General features: G+C 42.9%; 2 long non-coding RNA genes across 2 annotated transcripts; one reads left to right on the top strand and one right to left on the bottom strand.

The window, feature by feature from the left end:
- Nucleotides 1-6: 6 nt before the first annotated feature.
- LOC111936048 (uncharacterized) lies at nt 7-19,472 on the top strand. The gene is made up of 3 exons (XR_015277435.1): nt 7-873; nt 5,881-5,964; nt 19,381-19,472. It is a non-coding gene; the product is annotated as an uncharacterized LOC111936048 (long non-coding RNA).
- LOC111936047 (uncharacterized) lies at nt 15,054-20,520 on the bottom strand. The gene is made up of 2 exons (XR_002868002.2): nt 20,431-20,520; nt 15,054-15,183 (listed from the first exon to the last, which is right to left on the bottom strand). It is a non-coding gene; the product is annotated as an uncharacterized LOC111936047 (long non-coding RNA).
- Between the last annotated feature and the right edge of the window lie 650 nt (nt 20,521-21,170).

Below are 21,170 nucleotides of genomic sequence, written 5' to 3'. Positions count from 1 at the left end.
CCGCGCGGGGATGTCCCTCAGCCGCCTCAGCGCCATGGCCGCGCCGGGCCGCGCCGGGCCGCGCCGGGAACGGGCCGGGAACGGGACGAGGGGCGGCCGCCGTCCCGAAAAACAGCGGCAAGGGTGCGGTGGCGCCCCGTACAGCCCTGAGACCACACTCGGGGTCATCACCGCCTCGAAAGTCGGGATCATCACTGTGTCGAAATGCTGTCCTGTACAGCGCAAGTCCTGTGCCCCTCACTGAGAGGCGATGGATGGATGGACTGAACATATGCACTCCTCAGAGAGAATTTTCTCTATTTTGTGCACTGGAATGCCCCATCCCACTATCCCTTAGTGGGACACGCTGCATGATTAGGAGCTGGAGGGACAAGGTCCATCCTGTGAGCAGCGGCAGCTTCGCTCTCCATGGAGGACACTAGCTGTGAATTCCAGAATCACTTACATTGGAAATGAGATCATCGAGTCCAACCGTTCCCCCAGCACCTCCAAGGCCACCAAAGAACCACATTCCCGAGTGCCACATTCAGCTTTTAAAGCCCTCCAGGGATGGTGACTCCCCTGCCTTCCTGGGCAGCCTGTTCCAGTGCTTGACAAGCTTTTGGTGAAGAAATTTTCCTTAATATCCAATCAAAACCTTCTTAGGTGCAACTTGAGGCCATTTCCTCTTGTCCCATCGCTTTTTAATTTGGAGAAGTAGTGGTGTTAGTGAAGTTTCAATCTACAATTACTTAAATTAAGGAAAACAAAGAAAGCAGCCCACAGAATAAATCACAGCTGAGTTTCCATAAACATTTATGGAAATCACCTGAAGGTGCCCATGACTTCAGTGGAAGGTCTTAGAAATAGGGAAGCAGAAGGAGCAACAAACAGGTGTGTTCTGGTTTAATAACTCTCTAAGATTAGTCCTTTGTGGTAATATAAATTAGGACTTTGTCATTTAAGGAATCTTTTCAGTCATAATTAAGATACAAAGTGAGAATAGACCACAGCAATAAAAGTTCTCTTATCTGATCAAAACCATGCACTTAATAGCAAAAAAATTAATATTATGCCATAGGTTTTTGATGTCTTTTCAGTCTCCTGTCCTTCCTTAATCTATTCTTCTTTCATTATATGCAAAGCACTTACAATATTTTGAATAAAATCAAAAAGGATCAAATAATCTAAAAATCCAAATGCACTTGCTAATTAAATAGCAATGCCCTTGCTTCCATTCAGGCAATCTCGATAAATTACAGTCTTCCCATACTAATTAACTTCAAGTTTAATGGATTTCTCTCACCACCACGAGCTATGTAGCAAAACACAACATGCTCAACTTTACAAAAACAAGTCAATATTGAAACTGGTGGCTTGATTCTGCTCCAGCAGAGCACTCAAACACGTGTGGAAGTGCAAACACATGAGGAGCAGCTCCTTGTGGTGGTGGGAAGTGCCGATGGAAAGGTGAGCAGCCTCGCTTCAGCACAAGAGCCCAGTGCTCAGCACCACACTGAACAGTGAGCTCCTGCACGTCTAATGCAAAAGAGCCCTTTTTAGCCACCATCAGATTTTTTTCCACCCTCAATGAATTCACTTACAATGAATCCAGAGTATTTTTGTGGGTTACAGGGGACTGGTTTATGACAGACAGCATGGCCTGTTCTCTGCCATCCCAGGCAAGTGCCCCACGCAGGAGCACTGCAGCCATAAACATAGAGTTGCACTTCTGAACTGAACCCCACCAACACAGAACAGTTCCTTGGAGGCTCTGTATTTCCATGTTATAGTGGGTTTTGGTATTCAGTCAGACCATTAAAGCAAGATATTTCTGTTTCTCAGTTATCTGCTTATTGGGGAGTTCATAAAGATTGACAGGCAGTTAGTTTGAGTTAAAACATTGTGAAAACATGACAGCAGTCACTCAAGACAATATCAGAAAATGAATGCCAGACCCTGATCCTGAGGAAGAGAGAAGGGTCAGTATAGTCTCCCTGACCCACCAGAGAAACACTTGAAGGGAAACAGCTGGGGTTTCAAATCTGAAATCCAGGTAGCTCTACTTGTGGAATTTTGAGTTAATGTGATTTTTTTTTTTTCCCCTTTAATGGCAGTAGGATATTAATGCTCTACCCTGTCAAACAACTGAGAGATTCCACTTACGGATAAAATTATTCATACTCAGTAAATAAGTGTTTCATATCACAGGTCCACCTCCACAGCAGAAGTGAGGCATCCATTTCCCATAGATACCTCAGATAGAACCTTCATTCTGAAGGATCCCCAAGACCAATCCAGACCACACAGCTTAAATGGGGTGTGGGGGAACTTTCACAGCAAGAAGATTTGCTAAAAGCCATTATTTTATTCAGGTACTGTTATCTGTTCTGTTCAGTTCTTTCCTTCTCTTTGGCTTGTTAATAAGTAGTGTGGAAAACCTGCTTGCAGACAGGGAGACACCATATAATTAAAGGTATTCTATTTAATTCTGTAGGAACAACATCAATTTTCCTAATACAGTGTATGCAATTTGAAAAATCAGGTAAGCAGTGCATACATTTTTTATTAACATGAGGACCCTGAACTATTACTAATGAAGTACAGAAAGAAAAGACAGGACTCTCAGTAGGAAAATACCATCCATTAAATGTCTCCCTGGGGATCAAATGACACTTACAATTGAAAGACATTAACTACCTCCTACATTTCAATTGGTTACCAGCAGGATGCCTATTTGTAGAGATTTGTGCTGCCTGTACTCTGTGAGTGTAAGATGCCACATTAATATTTTCTGACCTTTGCAGTAGATATTGCCCTTTTTTTTCACAGATCAGCTGCCTGATTTTACCTTTTAAAACCGTTGATCCTGTTAAAGAATGAGCAGAAGAGCAACTCTGTGAGTGGGCAGGGGTCTGCTGAAGCCAACAGACCTGCTGAACATGTTCTGAATGTTTTCTGATACATGTTACCCTTTACAACAAGGCTTCTAGGGTTCTTTTTGTAAAAGTGTACCTGCCTTTTACTAAATGCCTATCACCAAAGATCAAAAGGCTTTTGAAATATTTCCCCTAAGAGAAGCAAAAAATAAGAACTTAAAAATTCGTTCATTTTAAAACTGATTAATCAAAGGCAGCTCTTTGATCAGTAAAGGAAGTCCTCAGTTCCAAAACAATAAGCACTTTAACAGGGAGAGATTGCACCTCACTGGGTGTGCTGTCCTTGAGGCATGTGTTGGGCTCTCATGGGTGTCACCACCAGGACACCAAGGCACTCAATTTTTCATTATTGTACCACCTGAAAACTCAACACCTCCTTCCCATGCCTCCGTATCTGTTGGCTCCATTTAGCTTCACAGTATATGGTAATGTTTGCATTAGAGCTCTCTGTGGTTTTATTTACATATCCATGTGTATGTGTGTATAGATACACACATCCAGGCATATACATATATTCCTGCAATATCTACTGCCATTCAAATGGGAAATGTTCAATGATTTCTTCCTGAAGTGTATTTTATGTGACTCCTATAAAATATAAAATAAAATAAAAACAAAATTCTAGTCGCAAATAGAAGAGATTAAGCAGTAATGTCTGAGAGATTACAAACCCCACATCTGCAGATGTTTGCAGCTGCTGTCAGTCCTGTGATTTAAGGAGCTGTTCTCCCACGTCACTGCAGGACAGGCAAACGTCTAACACAAATAATCATCAAGAGATTCTACCCTTAGAGCTTATTTTTGATCAAATGGAGCCTCAAGTTCAATACTTGCCATGCCCATTGCAGAGGTGGTCACAGCCTGGTAAGAGGTGAACTGAAACTGTCCTCTAGAGTACAGAACTCTTCAGGACAGAAGGGGCAATGAGGACACTTAGCAGCCACACTAAACCATCAGGAATTCACCCTTGGCACACTGCTCATTAGGAGTTACTACAAGATGATGAATTCCCAATGGCTTTGAGGAGAGTCCCAGGGGCAATAGGAAAGCAGTGGATATATGGTTGTTATTAACAGCCAGCATTCTGCTGGTTTTCACACCACAGACAGAACACAAGTGTGCACATTATGTAAAAGTGAAATGATTCCTGGGGACTGACTGTCATGTAAGGTGAAACAACTCCCAAAGCAAGTTTGTTTTTTTGGTTTTTGTTTTGTTTGTTTTTTTTAAAAAAAAAAGAAAATAATTTCTGCACTGTAAGGACATTACAAAGGGACTTTCTGTCCAGAAAGAGATGTAAGAAGTCATTGCATCCTTCAGTGAAATATCAAAGTGAAGCTAAAAGCATTATAAGTATGAGGCAGTTCTACAATATTGGAATTTTCTGGGTAACATCTGTGCTTCTGTAAAACCTTCATAGTCTTGAGAGTCAGTGAGGAAGACAAAGATAGTCATGGGCCTGTGTACAACATAACAGGGAGTTTTCAGAAAAGGTGGGTGGATGCCATCATTCGCTGGCAGTGACACAGCAACCTAATCACCCTCTGGAATAGACAAAGCCAACGTGTGGCAAGAGGGGTGTGAATTCACAGCTCATCTGTTCCTCAGCACTCGTTTTTCAGGTAGATGCTCCTCCATGCGAGGTGCTGCTGGTGCCTTCCCCTGCATTGGATCTGCCACATTGAGCAGCCCACGAGAGCATTCCCTAATTCACTTCAGCCCCACTTTCATCCCCCGGGACCAGCTCACACCACTGCACAGCCAGCTTGTGCCAGCTCTGCTGATGTTACATGACCAAAGGTGTCCATGCTCGGGCAAACCCCTTCTGCCAGCAAAGAGGAAGGGGCACAGGAGCACTGAGGAACACCTGCATCTGTAGCATCTTCTGTCTGCTCAGCTGAACCTGCAGAGGGGCATCTGTCCAGGGCCTCGCTGCACCTTCTGAGTGAAATCAACTGCTTCACACAGAGGAATTCAGGGTGTTAGCTGATGTGCTTTCAGTTCACACACTGAGCTACTCAGTACTCGGTGTTTACAGGAGCTTTGAGTCAACTTTTCTGTTTTCTTCCCTCTCTTGCTAGAACAACAAATCTACTATCAGTAATTCAGGCAATAGTGTCTCCTGGATAAAATGAACATACAGATGTCCCCCTGCAAACCCCAGATGAGTGGCCACTATTCTAGTGATTATTACAGTAACACATTCCAGTGTTTGTGCCAGCCGAGATACTTGAAAGAAAACAGAGCTGAGCAGGCCTGTTAGACTCAGTCAATAAATGTACAGCAGGTTTTGTCATTTTTCAGAGCTGCATCTCCTGTTATGTCCCAGACTCTTTGGGAGAGCTGAAATACCAACTCCCAGGCTAACATACATAGGTCTGGCTCCCCAGTGGTCAGCTCTGGTTTACATCACCTGCAGGACTAAAAAATATTCCATCCCAAATGTTCAACTCTTAGAGGATCACAGAGGGTAATTCAGGTTGGAGGGCAGCCCAGGAAATCTCCATGTGCAACCTGCTGCTCAAAGCAGTGCCAGCCTGAGGTCAGACCAGGTGGCTCAGAGCTTTGTCCAGTCAGGTCCTAAAAGTCTCCAAGAATGGAAACTTCACAGCCCTTCTGGCAGCCTGCTCTACTGCTTGAGAGTCATCCAGGGAAAAAAAGTTTTCATTACACTCAGTATGGATCCCTATTGTACAGTTTATGTCTGCTGTCTCTGATCCTTCCACCAATTTTAGTGAAGAATCTGGCTCTGCCTTTTGTATCCTTTACTGTTATAGGGCTTTTTCTTCCCACATGAAGTATTTGTATTGATCCTTATTGAATTTTATATGGCTCCTGCTGGCCTTTCAGCCTGTCAAGGTCCCTCTGAATGGCTAGTCTGCCCTCAAGCTACAGACAGATAGCACCTGGAAATTTGTGTACCTGAAAACTTGACAAAAACATGTTCCATCCCCTCCTCCAGGTCACTGTCAAACAAGACAGGTCCCAGGACAGATGCTGGAGTATTGCACTTGTTTTATGCCTATGAGTGCCTGGGATCAAAGAGGTAAGTTATCCAGTTCTTTGAATTCTCCGTCCATCTGTTGAGTTGTCTGTCCATGCAGAATGCAATGTCCCACACTACACAGAGGACTGTCTATGAGACTGATGAAAGCCTTGCTGAAGTCAAGGTGTGTTACAGGAAGGTTCCTCACCCACCCACAAATACTGTTGGTTCATCTCTGAAGGCAATCAGGTCAGGCAGGCCTGTTTCCTCAATCTGTGCTGACTGCTCCTGACTGCCTTCTCCTTGTGTCCACAAAGGTGTCCCAGAAAGAACAGTTATGCAGTGAAAAATACACATATCCTTTCAATTCCCACTCAACACCAACCATGGCTTGGCTGGTGCCAGAGAGAGCCCTCTCCTAGCTGAGCAGGACCTACCAGCTAATACAGCTCAGCCATAAGGTGTGATGGAACACTTCCATCAGAGAATCAGACTTGGAAATCGTTCACAATTAACATGAAAAACTTAGTACACTCTTTAAGGCAATGAGTGCATTTAATCAACTGCTTCAAGAAGAGACATACAAAATAATTTTTTGAAAATCTTCTTTCTGCCCTAGAAATTGATATTTCTTATACAACATCCCAAATTTTGATGTATACTGTGGCTGGTTCATAGTGCTGTATAATTTTTAAAACAGATGGGGCTTGTTTAGTTCCAAAGCTCTTGAGTATGCTGGTTTTAAATACAAATCTGGAAAATCTCCACCTAATTTGTGCTGCAAATTTAGCCTGATTTCACAGCAGCTGGATATGTTTCCATGTACTCTCTGAACACAGTCTGTACCTGCATATGCACATTGATCTTCAAGACAGATACAGAACCATGGAATGCAAATGTTTTCTCAGTGTACAAGTGGGACAACATTACTACTTTCATGAGATTTTACTTGAGTTTCTAAGGCAGGAATGGCATTAAGGATTCACATTCACTTCTTTATCTATGCAGCACATAGCAGACTTGTAAAACTGTTGTAGAATTTTCTCAGAATTTATTTTCTTATTTTAAACAAGACAATTTTTTGCATTCCTTTAACATTATAACCAAGAGCCTTTGTACCATCTGTCGAATTACTCACATGGAGCCATAAAAACATTCTAAGATAATCTAATATACTTTTATATGCTGGTGAGTGCCACAATTTAAAATATTTCTAATACAGATATGACATGGCTACTAATCACTGCTCACTATCAGAGGACAAATAATTATTTTCTCTTTCCAATGATATACAACCCTGCAACATTTCAAAAAATACAACATATAAGTCACCAACCCAGCACTGAATCTTACAAATCATGAAGCTTTGGAGCATGACACCGCATTGTTCAGGTGTGGGAAAGCCTGCAGAGCCAAAGCCACAACAGTTTAGATGTGATATATTTTTTAGCCTAGAAATTCTGGGGATATATGTGGCTATATATTTTTCAAAATTGCTTCCTTTCTCTTGAAAGGGAAGAAAGATTGTTAAGTTTTATTGTTGCACAGAGGGAATCACATCAGCTCTGAGAGGAAATAACACTGCACTCGAAGAGCCTTCAAGAGGGCACCAAGGATCCAGGAAGGTGCACTGAAACAACTCCTTGCCTTCCCTCCATGGACTCAATGAGGATCAGCTCTGGTGCTCCGGAAGAGTCAGAGGGGAGGGAGGAAAACAAGGGCCCTCACATTCCAACACCTTGAATTCACTTTGCCTGAGAACCCTCAAAACATTCTGAAAGCTGAAGTACTGATAGCTGCTGTTGACATTATCCTCTCTCTAATACCCGAGTACAGCATTTAATGTCACAGCCTGGAAGATGAACGTCACATGGACAATCTGACAAGAAAACAAAACAAAAAAGGGGCTTTGTTGTAGTGGATTGAGAGGAAAGTGCATATAATAACGCATTTTAATATTTTATCACAGAATTGTGTCAATAGTGCAGGGACATTTTCAGAAGCCCAGAGAGCAGGTAAGGCCATGGGCAGTCCTGAAAGCCAACAAAACAGGAGGGGTCCTGCCAGGAACAACCCTACCTCTGCTTTGGAAAGTTGTCCTTCTACTGAAGATGACTTTAATGAACAAAACAACCCAAAACTACGGAATTTAACTTGTTTTGAATGTACCCTTGCATTTCTTTGTCCTTTTTGGACTTTTATAACAAGTTATTAAAAATGTTTGTCAGAATATCATGCTAGCTCTACAATCTCAGGTATTTGGAAGCACTGCAGATCTGCCAGTAACTCACAGCAAGCAGCAAAGATGGTCTCAGAATACAAAGCTCTACAGATATACAGTAAACAGATATTTGGATCGTATTATAAGGGTCATGTTCCACCCGTCTCTGACTATTCCATAAGCACTGGAGATGAACTCTCCCAGTTTCTGTTCTAATATTCTAAAGAACACAGATTTGTCAGCAATACCACAAATAATACAGACCTCTAAGCAATATGAATTTCCAGTTCTGTGTACACTCTGTGCAAGTTCTCCATTAACAGCATTTCAGGTGCTACTCTAGTCCCTGGAAAACTCAGCTGTGCTCCTACCTCAGAAACCTGTGGGAGGGATAGATCCAGACACTGCAGATGGAACTGGCAGCTAAGTAAAGCACTTCACTTCTAAACCTACCTCGCTGCACAGGAAACTCCTGTGTAGACAATCCTTAGTCATCATTGTTTAAATCCAAGTCAAGGATTTTTCATACACTTCCTCCTCGCTCCTTCATGTATACTTTTTTTCAAAGCCCCAGACAACATTCACAGATCTGACACATAGTCATACAATTGTAGTCACACAATTTCTAAATAATCTAAATAAAGTTTCAGACAAAGATTTTTCAGAACTCATACTGGTATCAAAGGACTCCAAGAATAGGAGACTGTAAGTAAAGCAGGGATGGGAAACAGGATAGTGCTGGTATTTTGAACAGTGAGCTGCAGGGCTGGAGCAGGAACCATGGCAGCTTGAGAGGTAATGGTCCCAACCCCTGATTCCTTTATGGGACATCTCATGTGAAGGTACTTCAACGAGTTTACTCTCCAAGGGCAAGATACGGTGATGAGCTGGGTCAGCAGCATGTTGATTTTTGATTGGAAACATCTCCCATTTGTACCAGGTTTCTGCTAAGACACTTAGTGTCCAATTTGCAAAAATATATGTGCATACTTAAAGATTATCCTTGACAGACTGCCAGCTCTTGTGCTGAGGAATGCAATCCAGAAATCCAGAGCTGCTAGGCTCTGTGTGGCTTGCTCACTCGCTCTCTCTCACACAAAAAAAAAGAGAATTTCTCTTCAGAATAGAGGGTTGCTACTGAAACTGGATCTGTAGTGGAAACCTGCCATGCTTCCTAAGGGCGCTGCCTTGTGGAAAGCCACAGCCTAGGTCTGTATGTGACCAGGTCACACCCTGCAGGCATGTGTGCACCATGTCCAAGGGGTGTGGATGTTGCTGCCCTGGAGGAGGGGCCTGCCTGCTTCTCAGTTCATGTAAAAGCACTGGGCCCTGGGGTTCCGTGTGCTGAAGGATGTGTCTTCACTATTTGAGCTCCTAGAGAAACCCCAGCAGTTCAAATATGGGAGTGTATTTTGCCTTTGTGTTAGGGTGCTGACCAATCTTACGCTAGACAGGATCTAGTAAGCCAGATAAACACTGAGTAAATAAGGACAGGTTGCAAAGCCCTCCCTCACTGGTTATTAAGAAGCCTTGTACACTCAATACTTTAAACAAAGCTGAGATTTTTCCATTGTTTGAAACCAGTCATTAAGATGCTCCTCTGCCCTAAATCTCCGCCTATTACCGATACACCACAAACTTCTGTTTTCAGGCTTGAAATGGCATGAGTTCTGTCTGTCTTTGCTCTTCTGTGCTCAAGGGGATACCTGAGAAATGTGTCCTCACAAGGTTTGTAGCCCAGGTTTGAAGAACCCTATGACACTCAAAGAGATGAGAGAGGCTTCAGAGAAGTGTCTGAACTTCAGGCTACTCCTCTGAACTGCACTCAGATATCAGCCCCTGAGGAGTCCAGACATCATTTTTTGAACCTTATTAACCAGAACTTAGGGGAAATAGCTATAGATTTTATTCAGCAGGGACATTGCTCTCTGCATTCATTTCCATTTTTTGCAGGGTTTCAGTATTGCACATTATTTAGGCATCAGACCTGAACACAAATAATTGTACAATAAAAAGCAGTGACTCAACAGGTTATTGCCACAATAACTCCTACATCCCCACTGTATGCAGAGTTAGCATGGTTGCTTACCCTAGAGATGAAGGTAGTCCCGTTCCTAATCGCTGAGAGCCATTTATCATCCCCAAGGCAGGAGTGAACATCTCACTGTCAGTCTTATTGAGACCATAAGGCAAGCTCCAAAGTGAAGGAGGAGAGAGGGAAACCTCTGCTTACCAGTATTAGCAAATCATTCATACACGCCTCTCTAATGTTGCTTCTCCCAGTTTTTATTTGCAATTAGATGCAGAGCTTGTGCAGGGAAGGTAGAGCAGGTGGAAGCACTTCCATCCCCTCATACTCTCCACTGTTCTGTTTCCTCCTCTGGTGCCCGCTTCCATTTAACATTGTATCCCACAGACAGAGGGATGGGGCAATTTCCTAGACATTCTTACTAATTTTTAACAGGTTCATGAAACTAAACAGGAGAAAAGGAAGAAGGAACACATAGATTTATTGATATAACCACACACTGCACCTACAAGTTTGCCACAATATAGGTGGGAAAACAGAGACACAGAACCCCACAAAGAGACTGTGTTTTAAAAGTTTGCAGAATTACAGAGCTTCACAACCCTCCTAGATTCACACAACATGATGGAAAATTCCTTATCTCTGCATTACAGCTTCAGCCACAGTTATAGCAGACTGGAAAAGACAGCTGTAAGACTGGGAAATAACCTAACAGTTTTTCAGTGGAGTACAGGAGCCTCACTTTCCTCTTCTGTTACAGTATCAAAGTCTCTGCAGTTTACATTTAAAGACAAAGAAAAATCCGAATGAACACAGAGTGAGGAAAGGTGGCCAAAATGCACAGCAAGCCTATGTGGTGAAGCAATTCTCACTCTCTCTCTCCCCCCAGACACCTCAGAGGCGGCCCCAGCCTCATGGAATTACAGAACCATACAAAGGAGCAGGGGCTGAAGGCACCATGTGCACAGGCAGCCCTGGCACCGCTGGAATCACCCTGCACACAGTCGTTCCTGTTCATTTGACTTTTTAGTGCTTGTGACTCCCCTTACAGGGGCTCATTACAGCTCAGTGCAGCAGCAGCAGCCACTCTCCCTGTCACATCTCAGCACGCTCCAGAGGAGGCTGCCCTTTCATCTCTCTGCTTTTCTAAGCTAAGCTTTAGCACATCAGGGGGAACATCTTTGAAATCCTTACTGATTCCCACTGGAAATGGTGCCAAGCGAAGGCTTCATTTCCCACAGACGTTTCCTTTCCCCAGGGCCACAGGCAGGCTTAGCTCAGCCCTGCCCACAGTGTCACCTAGAAAAAAAATAAACCCAAACCCAGCTTGCCCTCTCCTCCAACAACAATTTCTGGGTCTGTCTGGAGACAGAAAACTCCCACCAAAGCCCAGCTGAAAGCATGGTGGTGGCAGAGGGCAGCAGCAGAGCTCCCAAGACAGCTCTGACAGCTTTTTGAAGCTCATTTAACTTCAGCTTGGGCTTTAGCCCAAATTCTGTGCCAGAGCTGAGCAAGAGAGGTTCACAGTTTGGTGCTTTATGCTGGAGCATCCCTGGAGTGGGGGGACAAATTATGCCCCTAGACATGAGTTCAGCTCTGGGCACTGCTCCTGCCTGGGACACACCAGACCCTGGGGCTGGAACGAGGATTCCCCACGTCCACCACCTTGGTGCTTTTTGTTTTGAGGCAGCATTGGGAAGAAATATTTAGCTACAGCTAGGAACCTCTTCTCATTATCTGTATGGCCTTTTTGATGAATTATAAAGAGCTCCTGCTGCTTGCTAAGCATGTCCCAGATGCCACGCCACAGGCAGAGTTTTTTGGGTTTTTTAAGTGAAGGAAGTATTTTTCCAGAGGTTTGCTATAAATTATAGAATGAGCTTTGTGCTCTTGCCTGGCTGGCTGGGTGCTCTTGGCAGCATGGAAACACTTGTACAACACTCATGCCAAGCATGTATTCCAGGATTAGTTTTACAGAATACATGATCATTCTCTCTATCACATCTACACAGCCTCACAGTCAATTTTTTTTTGGTTTTTCCACAACCTTTAATTTCTTCTCAAAACATCCCTGTGAGACAACATCTTTTATTATTCCCTTTTTTTCCAAAGAGAAACTTTAAGATTTTTATGGATCACAAAGAGATTTAGGTACTTAAATACAAAGTAGAACCCTAAATCCCACTGAAATGAACCAGAGATAAGCCCTCAACAGGACTGAAATGCTTTAATACTTCACTAAATTTCTGCCTAAGTGCTTTGCCCAAGGTCATAAAAGAGTTCTGGAAAAACACCTCCCAACTCCACAACTTGCTCAGTAATTACTCTCCCTCCGAAAAGTGGAAATTTAGCAATTTTGCGACGTCATTTGGGAAAACAAGACACACCTGTTGTGTCAGCTAAGCCCCAATGTTCCTGAACACAGCACATCAATGAAGCTGTTCTGCTTCCCAGCTTGTTTGGGAGTAGCCTGGAAATCTCAGCACAGGAGTGCATTGTGTCTGGCCAACACCACCTAGAGCAGAGCAGAGGCTTGAGCCAAAATCCCAGGAGTTCCACCCAGTTCCTTAACCACAAGGGCAGCTCTCCTCACATCATCCCTCTCCCATCTGGGGGGTCAGAATGAATGAACAGTGCTTTTTCAAACACCACAGAGAGTGCTTGATGTGGTGGGGCTTGAATTGACTCTTTCAAAGAGCCTGTACTTCTCCCATCCTCATGGAAAAGCAAAAGTCTTCAGATTTTTTGTTTTAAATTCAGATCTAGTTACTGCTGAGCTCTGGAAGCAGCATGCACATACAGAAAGCTTTATGCCTCCCTGACTGGTGTCAGGCAGAAAGTAAATTATTTATGAAAGCACTCCATGCAATATTTTATTTTGGATTTAAAGGGGCAGGAGTGATGGGAAGCACAGTTAAAATGCATTCAAAACTGAATATTTTAATTTTGTTCAGGAACCACTCCCTGCTAAGACTAGTTGCACAGAAGCATGAATATGATCTCATTTCTATTTACATGAATAATCCCATCCAATTCACTGGAGTTGCTCCTAATTGCCACAGATTTATAGAGGATAAGATTCAGGATTTTCCGAAAAACTTATCTGGTGCCAATGCTTTGGGGCTGAGTGGGTGTTTGCAAACACAAACCCACTTTGCCTCCCACTGTCTCATCTACTTGTAGTTTTTCATTTTCCAGGCACAAAGTTCCTCAATCCATTGCTGAAATTAGCAGTAGCCAGACAGCCCTGAGCAGCCTTTGCTACACGAAGCAAAATTGCTTGAAGTGCTGTGCTGCTGCAGAAGGACTAAGATCCCAAATAAGGGAGTAAAGCTACCAGTCATTTCCCAAAGTTTGCTAGGGTCATATGCAATCAAATATTTCTAAGTGATTGTGGCTTAGGACAAAGCCCATCACCTTAACCATCACAAAAGGTTTAACTTCAAAAAGCACACCTAAGATGGGAGTTGGAAAGGACAGAGCAGAATTAATTTGTTGAGATGAAGGCTTCTACCTGTCTGGTACTTGCATATACAGTCTGGCTGGAATTTCAGACAGAAGTTAAGTGATAAAACACCTCAATAACTTTTTAACATACCAGGGTCAGGCCACTGAAGCAAGGCTGAGACTCACAAGATGTGAAGTTGTGCATCAGCTTGCCCAGACACTACAGGAGGGAGCAGATTCCAGTTTGTATCTCTCCCCATTGCCATGATAAATATCTCAAACTGGGGTTTAGATCCTTAAACCATGTGCCTTTGCAGGGTTTTCCCCACATCCATGGTTAAGCAGCAGGACTGTGCTCACACTGACTACAGCCACAGCTGCCCTCAGTGCTCATGAGGTTGTTGTATCTTCAATAATACCTTCCTTTAGGACATTCTCCTAATTCTAACTCCCCTTGGAGTTACTACAGTACTAGTAAAAATAAGGGAAGTGGAGAAGTTGAAATGTCTGTCTTTACACTACACATGGCAGGTTTTACACTCCCACAGCAGCTCTGCAGGTGATAACACAGCCTGGAGATGAAAGGGTTTCATGTGGTCCCAAACTCGGGGGGTCCAAGGCTGGTAACACCTGGACAAAGGCTCATGGGTTGGTATCACCTACAACATTGGGACTGGCCCCACCTTTGAGCTTTAAAACCCAGAGACTGTGATGTTCCACTTTGTTGAAACGAATGAGTTTGTTTCCTGCAACCCAATGTATAAGTCAAGTGTCCTGGAGAAAACCTAAGAAACTGGCATCTTCTTTTGGTCATGAGCACCAGCATCAGCAATCTCTGTGCTAAAAAGAGCTCCTGCCCTTGACTTGGATTCCACTTCTCTTTCAGAATGAGCAGTGAAAACCACTGTGCAGACCTTGCAATGTACCCAGCACAGTGGATACATTTTTCATCACAAAGCTTCTCCAATCTCATAAGGAAAACCAGCTCCATATTTCTCAAGCTACCTTCATAATTGAGTCGGTGCTGAATTTTCCTGAGTCCAGAGCATGTACACAAGTGCAGACTCTGCTTCACAGCAGATAAGTGAACTGACTTGGCAAGGTTCCTTTCACCCCTACAACAGGATGAGTTGCCAGGGCTGGGTCTATCCATGATGGGCAAATACATCTGGATGTTGAAGACAGCCCATTTACTTATTTGTGTCCACCTACACTGTCAACCATTGGTGACTCTTCAGTGTCCTCATCATTTACACACCAGAACTGAACGAGGAAACACTTTCTTTCTACTTAAGAAAGGTTGCAATAAACTTTTATTAACTTTTGTTTTGAACTTCCACACTTCATGTCCTTTAGTGTCTGTCTACTGGGATACTGAACTGAGACTTCTACACTCAGAGGGCCAGAGCTAACTTTCTTGTCTCTTGTGTGGTCATGCATTTACACTTCTGATAATTTAGAGCCATTTATTCCAGCAAGGAGGATGTGATGTTTTGTGCCAAATCAGCCCCAGGATGTGCAGACAGAGGTTTCAGCTCTTCTTCTCTACTGCTTACCCACAGACTAAACAGCAGATTTGGCCCTGCTGGGAAAAAGATGAAAATTATACTGCAAAGGCAATTTATTTTTTAGCTCAAGCACAGTTATAACTGTAGAATTGAGATATCAATCCAGCATGAAATAATACTTTAATTTTAAAAATCACTAGCATTTAAAATAAGATTCCTTCGGTCAATGTGCATAGATCCTTCTTCCCCAGTTCTAAGTTTATTTAGGTAGAAGGGTGTTTATTTCTGCTGCTGCTCAGATCCCAAATACCAAGGTTGTGACAAGCTTGCTCCTTTCCCTTTTTTTTGAGCTACATAACAAATATGCCACCATCTTGGCAATAAGGCTACAAAATTTCATGTCAGCATACAAACAAAAAAAAGGAAGAGTAGAGCTAAACTTTCCTGTAACATTTCAGCTGCTGTTACCATAGTAATAATTCGTTTCACAATGCCAGCAAACATCATTTCAAGGATTTCTCCAAGTGCCCGGGGAAGAAGTAGCAGCCATCAATAACCTCCTTCTATAAAGCTTCCTAAAATTGTCACAGACCTTTCTCTTCTGTTATTTGCTGAAAGCAGAAACAAAACAATGAAGGCCAGAAATAACATCACTATTTAGATGGATAGATGTGAGGAGAAGTAGACATGAAAAAGTGCTGCATCTTTGTGTACCCAAGGCCTAAGTTTCTCAAATAGTCATTGACGCCAACTGTCAACTTGAGACGAGTCGGTGCCCAGGCATCCAGGATCCCAAATAGGAAGAGCTTTATATACCAAAGCCAACTCTTTTATTGTCTGGAGAGTGTGACCGTGGGGCAGTATCTTGTGAAACCAAACAATGCTACAATAGCATTTTTCATTGCTGGAAGTTTCTGGGTGTTTGGGGCGTGTTGCAAAGATCACAGGGCAGAGGAGATCTGCTCCTGACCTTGTTTTCCAGCTCTGTACAGGTGCAGATGTAATTATAAATAGAATTATAGTCCTGGTGGCAGAAGGACTGACAGCAAGTTATGCCATTTCACCTGCAGACACAGAAAGCTGAATCATCTACCCACTGGGTTTTTTCCTAAATTCACTGGGATTGCAGGGTTAGAGAAACAGTGGGGTGGGCAGCATTAGGATCTGCAGCTCCTAACAGCATTTGGGGAATACACAGGAAAAATTCCTTGCCAGTTTGAAAGTGGTGATTTCTTTGTGTGTCTGCAAGAACGGCCAGTTTCCCCATTAGTCTCTCCAGCACACTAGGAAGCATCACTGAAGTCCCAGCACCTCAGTCTGGGTTTCTCAAACCCCTGTAACTCACTTTCTGTGTCTCCTGGGACATAGAATTACAAAGGGGAGTTCTATCTCTTCAGTTTTTAAAATACCATAATACACACTGAAATATTGGCTATGTAATGCTCAGAAAAGTTAATTTCCAATTAAAGTTTACTTCATGCAAGTTCAGGGCAGAAATAAAGTAGGGTTAAGTACACTCCTAATACATTCCTCAAATATATTCTCATTTTTCTCTCATGTTCAAACACCACCAGCACAACAGATCCTATACTACAACTGCAGCACATAGCAACTAGCAAGACACAAAAAATAAATGGAAATATTCAGCAAAGCTCTGCCCTTACAAGAACTTAAAAATGCTTAAGGAAAAACACTGCTGAATCCAAGCCATGCTCAGAACCAATATCCTCCTGACCTCTTTGTCAGAAAGTATATTTTTTTTTGCACTCCTGATATCTCTGGAGTTTGTATTCTGGAACTTGCAGCATTAGTCATTTCTCTACATCATTAGAGGCAGAGCTTGCAGTGAGCTGTGTCAATGATCATCATCTGCCCGTCCAAGTCTCCTTTTGCATCACTTCAGACTCAGCCTTGCGGCAGTGTGGGAGTGCAGCGGCTGCAGCCGCCGGGATCCTGCGCACGGAGAAGGTCGCGCCGCGAGCAAATGGATAATTCCACCATATGTGCCTGGAATCACCTGCTGGGAGTGAGCAATCCCGGAAACCCAATACACAATTCGCCCTCCTGTTGCATGTCAGACTCTGCTGAAGATCTATAATTAAATTGATGCAATGATAACAAATAGGAGATTTACAAAGCAGATTCAGAAATTGCAGAGACATAAAGACGTGCTTAATTATATGAGTTTTCCCACTGGGTGTCACAAAATAGCTTCCACTGTCTCTGTCAAAATCAGCAGAGCTGAGGAGACTTCCAAATCTGCACAGTGGGGGCTCCTGGCCAAAATCCAGCGTCATAGTGAGGGACCAGGCTCTGCTGCCTCCCTGCCCTCTGTTCTGCTTGGTCCAGAAAGGAAAAACAGGTTCCTGTGAGCCAGTGCAGACAAAATAAACCCTAAGTTGGACCATTTTTCTGTAGGATCAGGTGTTTACTGTTTTCTCTATCTTCACGTGGCCATAAACTGAGCATGAAACAGGGTCATGAAAACAGCAAAACAAACAAAATAGGGAATTCGATTTTAGTTAGAATAAATATCTGTTCAATTAATACTAAAATGTATTTTTTTGCATCTGGGCAGGTTTTTTATTTTCAAAAGTGTACATTGAACTAACTTCTAAGAGGAAGCCTGGTTTCAAAGCAGGAAACAAAAATATTTAATATTAAACAAAATTACTCAGTTCTCAGGCAACAGAAGCAGATAGAAGACTGAATTTGTTTCAAACAAGTTTGCATTGAACCCAGAATTTAATTTTTCTGTAAAACAACATTTGAAGCAAAAATAATTGCTGCCCAGATTATTAAACTCTTACAAAAGTCTCTAAAACTACAAGCATAGAATTCAACAGCCAGGCTGTGCCACTGCAGGCTGGAACAGACTCATGATCTCTGCAGAGAGGAAACATAAAATCCATTTCATCCAGTGGGTCACACACGTACATCCAGCACTAAGTCAAGTGCAGATCAATGATTCCCAAGTGTTTCAGCATCCATATAATATTAATGTTGTGAGGTATCACTGATTCTGTGTTACTTTAAAGATCTCACATTAGACAGCAAGAAAAAATATTTGCAAACTTCAAGGCAGCTTGTATGCAATGCTATTCTGTCAAAAGATCTTTTTCTGTGTCAATCACACAGCTTCAGGATAAGGAGTAAGAAAGTGGTTTAGATATTCAGTAATTAGTGCTTAGCTTTATTTGAAAAATGCATCCCTCACAATGTGCCATGCTAATATGCCATAGTGTTTTGAACATTATTAGTTTTATGCTTATTAGGCATATCCTGCTAGAAGAAAGCATTTTAAATTAGATTAAATCTTATACATGTTTAATGCAGTGTTCTCACAATTTAAAATGCTACTCTATTAAAATAGCAGAGAGAGAAATTGACTCACAGAATAAGAATGTGAAAAGAATAGATCATGAGTGAAATGAATAATAGATTAACCAAATAATCATATTACTACCTATATGAAGAGTATAAATCACAACAATCTAATGCTGTCACAGCAGAAGAAGGGAGAGCAGGCTTTCCACTACTTAACTGTGTTCATTACCTAATATGAAAGTAAGAGGCAAGTGTGATTAGCGTTAATGAGAGACCATTTCATTGCAGCTGATGGTGGGTATCAATTCCAAAGCACATTGGATAAGAACATTGCTCTGGAGCTGTCCTTTCCAGTCTGTGGAAAGTCATTCCACCCTCATTCATCCTTAAACAGCCCAGACTGTCCCTCACCAAGACTGAAAGACCAATCTCACCCACCCTTCTGCATCCCCTACAGATGTTCACTGCCAGGACCATCACCCCAGCAGAGCATCCTCCAACCTCACAGCCCAGGACTGCCCATGGGAAAACAGCCTCTGGATAACTTCCAGTAACAAAGACAAATCATTACGACGCCAAACCAAAGGCTACCAACAGATGGAGTGGATGATCTTAGAAATCTTTTGCAATTGAAATGATTCTATGACAGCAGTGGGAATATTCCAAAATACCTAAAATGGGTTTGATTAAAACTATAAGTCTCCATATACATCTTCAAAATACAATTTTAATCACCCTATTATATATCTTTTATACATACATTTATTAATCCATATAATTGCTATGGGTGCATATCCAAAGCCAACCCTGCTGCACTGAGTTAGAGATCACTGTGGTCATTAGGTGAGAAGAGACATTGATCAGGTCACAGTAAAGCAGGGCTCTTACTTCAGTCTATTATCCACCACCAATACATCAGGGAGTTTATTTTCTTTCCTGTGCAGGATGTACAACTTGAAGGTACTCAGCGGAGCTGGAGTCATTTGCAAACTTCAATGGCCCTTAGCCAACAGTGGATTAGCAGAGGATGCTGAAGGTACAGTATAGGAAAATGGGAATTACAGAATCCCAAACCAGGACTCCTCCACACAGGGGTAGTTTCCCTGTAATGACATGGACCAGTTGAAACCTGTTCATGATGCTCTCCAGCCAGCCAGCCTTCCTTCCTCCCTGCCCTGATATCCCCTGCTCTGCTGCCTCATCCCTTCTTTCTCAAAGGGCAGAGAACTGTTGGGGTCCCTTGGAAAATGGGATTCAAATACAAAATCCTATGAAAATCATGAAGAGCTGAACACATGCAAAGGGACCTGGTGCCTACACTGCTCCCCGCTCTGCCATGGCCAGTTCTTCAAACACAAAGCCTGCAGAACAGAGCTGATTAAAATGGCAACTGGAAACACACAAAACAGAAGCTGTCACCCAACAGTCTGTCTGTTAATGAGAAAGTAACATTTGTTAGAAGTTTCTAAACTTGACCTTGTCGGCATCAGATTGAAGGAAGAGGATACAAAACTGGAATAGCTGCTGGCATTAGGAGCTGATTGTCAGCTGAATTCAGTGTCAGAAGGGCTTGCAGTCAATCTGCTCTGTGCTTACTGAGTGCTCTTGGTAGGATGTGTTTAAAAATCTAGGGATTCATGTTTTGAGGGAGGGAAAAAGACAGGGAGAGATATTGCACAAATGCCAAATAGAACACAACATCACCATGGACAGTTAGGGACAGATTCTGCCTTTCCAGCTACAGCTGTGGGGTAGGAATGGAGGAGAGGAGAAGCTCAGTGGCAGCAGACCTTAATCAGGGGCACTCTTCAAGTCTGGGGCTCTAAGAAATCTGTGAAAGTAAGAGCTCTCCCAGGCATTGAAAACCCCATTGTTAATGCTCTGTAACCCTGAGCTGGCAGTCACCAGCCTCTCAGATACAGCCTGGTTGTGCTTCAGAATCTCCTCTAGGTAGGTGTATAACTCGTGCTCCACAGCACAATGACCTCACTCACATCTTGGGAGCTATCAGATGTCTTCTGTCACATGAAAAATCATGATGCCCTCTCACATCTCAGAGAAGTTCTTCAAGAAAGATACTTCTGGGGAGACTGCTACAGGAAATTATGACTGTGGCATTTGTGACCACACTCAGCCACTACAGCATCCTTTATGACTGGGTGCAGTATGGGGGAAATTGTCTCTGTGTAGATTGCTTTGACTTGAAGAACCTTCCCAATCAGTTCTGGAGCCCAGGATTGTTCACCAGACCTCTGTGCAAGGCCTGGCATCTGTTGTGTAAGAAAAGATTTCCATCAATTAAGTGTCAGTGATTCAGCTATGACAAGGCAAGGTGACTCAGTAAGGCCCTGCTCAGGAATGCGAACTCAAACTGCCATGTTCTTGCAAATCACTGAGTGCCTGGCTTTCCAGCTTGCTGCATAGCTCACTGGACAGCCATGCAGTAAGAACAAGATCATTCTGGCAGTTTGAGCTGACAGACATCACCCAAAATTGCTGCCACAACAGGAGCACGTTTCATAGCAGTTGGTGCAGCAAGTGGCTTTGGATGCAGCTCTATGAGCAAATGCTGATTTTCTGCCAACCCTTAGCATTTCACAGTAACAGGTCTCGTAACTCAGGCCCTCAAACCAGAGGTTTTATTCCTGGGATAGTCTCTTCCACTTATTACCATTGCAGAAGTATATTCCTACTGTCAGGAAACGTTGTTTAGTGCAGTCTGCTAAAAAGGATT

This window comes from Cyanistes caeruleus, chromosome 17 (assembly GCF_971803275.1).
Source record: "Cyanistes caeruleus chromosome 17, bCyaCae1.hap1.1, whole genome shotgun sequence".
In the NCBI taxonomy this organism is placed as follows: domain Eukaryota; kingdom Metazoa; phylum Chordata; class Aves; order Passeriformes; family Paridae; genus Cyanistes; species Cyanistes caeruleus.
Note: the sequence above shows the minus strand (reverse complement) of the source record. Positions and strands in the feature narration are given on the sequence as shown.